This window comes from Fundulus heteroclitus, chromosome 6, assembly GCF_011125445.2.
Source record: "Fundulus heteroclitus isolate FHET01 chromosome 6, MU-UCD_Fhet_4.1, whole genome shotgun sequence".
NCBI lineage: Eukaryota > Metazoa > Chordata > Actinopteri > Cyprinodontiformes > Fundulidae > Fundulus > Fundulus heteroclitus.
The window spans coordinates 25,347,856-25,350,568 of NC_046366.1; the positions used below are offsets into that span (position 1 = coordinate 25,347,856).

At 44.4% G+C, this 2,713-nt stretch overlaps 1 pseudogene; it reads left to right on the forward strand.

Moving 5' to 3' along the window:
* The first annotated feature begins 8 nt into the window (after window positions 1-8).
* LOC118563366 lies at window positions 9-660 on the forward strand (annotated as a pseudogene).
* The last annotated feature ends 2,053 nt before the right edge of the window (window positions 661-2,713 follow it).

The window sequence follows — 2,713 nt, forward strand, 5'->3', positions numbered from 1 at the left end:
TCTGAACGTGGACCCTGACGGAGTTCCAGACCAACCTGGTGCCGTACCCCCCGCATCCACTTCCCCCTGGCCCCCTACGCCCCGGTCATCTCCGCGAGAAGGCGTACCACGAGCAGCTGACCGTGGCCGAGATCACCAGCGCCTGCTTCGATTCGGCCAACCAGATGGTGAAGTGCGACCTCGCCACGGCAAGTACATGGCGTCTGCCTGCTGTTACCCGCAGGCGACGTGGTGCCCAAAGACGTCAACGCCGCCATCGCCGCCATCAAGACCAAGCGCAGCATCCAGTTCTTGGACTGGTGTCCCACCGCTTCAAGGTGGGGCATCAACTACCAGCCTCCCACCGTGGTTTCCTGGAGGAGACCTGGCCAAGGTGCAGAGGCCGTGTGCATGCTCAGCAACACCACGGCCATCGCCGAGGCCTGGGCCCCGGCTCGACCACAAGTTTGACCTCATGTACGCCAAGAGGCCTTCGTCCACTGGTACGTGGGCGAGGGCATGGAGGAGGGGTAGTTCTCCGAGGCCCGCGAAGACATGGGCCGCCCTGGAGAAGGGACTACGAGTGAGGGTGGGAGTCGACTCCATCGAGGGGAGAAGATGAGGAGGGGGAGGAGTACTAGACGGGCCCGGCCGCTCCAAAGCCTCCATGTTTTCCTTTAAGTTGAAGCAAAAGTCACCAAAGTCTTTCTTTCTCTTCCTCTGAGCTTCATCTGCTCAGACGTGTTTTAAGAATTACTTTTATTAACGTTTTTTAAAATAGTTTTAAGGCAAAAAAAGTTCTGGATTTTACCTATTTATCTTCTTCTGAGCTTCATCTGCTTAGATGTGTTTTAAGAAAAAGAAAATTTTGTTTACCTTTTAAATTGTTTTAAAGGCAAGAAAAGTTCTGGATTTACACCTCTGTTCTTTATCTTCCTCTGAGCCTTCATCTTGCTCAGGACGTGTTTTAAGATTAGCTTTATTTAACGTTTTTAAATAGTTTTAAGGCATAAAAGTATCTGGAATTTACCCTTCTAAATTCTCTTCCTCGGACTTCATCTGCTCAGACGTGTTTTTTTAAGAATAAGTTTTATTACATTTAATACTTTTAAGGACAAAAAGTTCTGGATTTACCTCTAAATTCTCCCGTGGGCTCTTGTGAACAAGGCAGCAGCAACAGTACTGTAGAAATCTATTTCATGTTAATCTGTCCTCAAAGTCCTATGGAATAAAAGCAAAAAAAAAAAAATTAAGTCTCCTTTGTCGGTCTTTGTTGAAGTTTGTCCAACTGAAAGTCTCCTTTGAAGCAGCAGCGCTGTGTAACTTTTAGCCACCAGGGGCGCTGGACCTGCAACTTGCTGGTCTAGCGCCCCTGAAGGCCGCTGGCAGAACTGCAGAGCAGCACATAGGCATAATATAAAGTCTATGGAGCAGCAGGTTGAGAAGTCATGGAGTTATTTAGAAAGACGAGGCCTCGTTCTCCTTCTAGATTAAATCCACCATCAGAACCAGAACTTGGTTCTAGACGTGTGAAAACTATCCTGTTACTGTACCACTTCTAAAAAGAACTAACCAGGACCTTCTAAACTTGTTTTGCAGAGCAGTTTTTGGAGCTTTTAATATTTGCATTTGGAAGTAAAAAGACAGTAAGTCAAAACTCTCGACTACATGATCCCAACTAACAGTTTGTGGACTATAAGTCCATCTTTTCTTCATAGTATGGCCGATCATGAGACTTGTATATCAAAATTAAATGGTCATTTCATTCCGACAAACACAAACCAGGGAGTAAACATTACCGTCTACATGCTGGTGAAGATTCTCAGTCATCCAGGTAATGGTCATTCCAAAAAGAGTAGAAATCAAAGCAACTGGACTTGTTTTCCATACGGTAACCAAGTCCAGTTGCTTTGATTTTTACTTTTCTTGGAATTACCGTCTATAGCAACAAGAGGGTGGTCTAGGCGTGTGAAAACTATCCTGCTCCTGTGACACTTAAACCTTTATTGAAACATTAACTTATAAACAACAAAGACTGAACACATGTCTGTTGTTTTCCTGTTTCAGTCTGCATTCACGCAGCAGAGTGTTGTGTGGTGCAGCTCCAAGGAAACAGAGCGCCACAGAACCCTGTTACTGGGCTGTCTGTGAAGCTAATAGCAGCTAGCGCTAGCTTAAAAGTCTGTTACAACCTCTCTGATGCACGTGAGCTTTGAACTTCCAAACATTCCTGTCGTTGTGGGCAAACTGCTAATGTTTTTGTTGTCCCCACTGACCCTAAAACCTCTCCATTTGAGCAGCTCCAAATATTGGTTAAACTCTGAGGTGTACATCTTCAAGAAAAGGCTTCTCTTTTGGTCAGGACTCAGAGTACATTGCTGTTAAAACTGCCTTCAACGGTGCTCAAGCAACTTCTAGTCCACAGAAGCCTGGCTTTGTCAGGCTGGACTCAAATGCAGATAAACTGGAAGGTACAAGATTTTAATAATGAAAAAAAAAAACTATTTACAACAGGCATGAGAAACAGGGCAGGGAAACAAACCATGAGGCTTAAAAGAGAAGTTTGGGCCTATAAATAAATAAGAAATCCTCTACCAATGTTAACTAGAAGAGTGGTCAAATATGCTGTCAGAATTATAGGACCTTGTTGAAGATACTTGCCCAAATCTTAGTGGTGTTATATGTATATTTGAGACTGTATGTATTATTTTGACTCTGTAAGAAAAATAACATT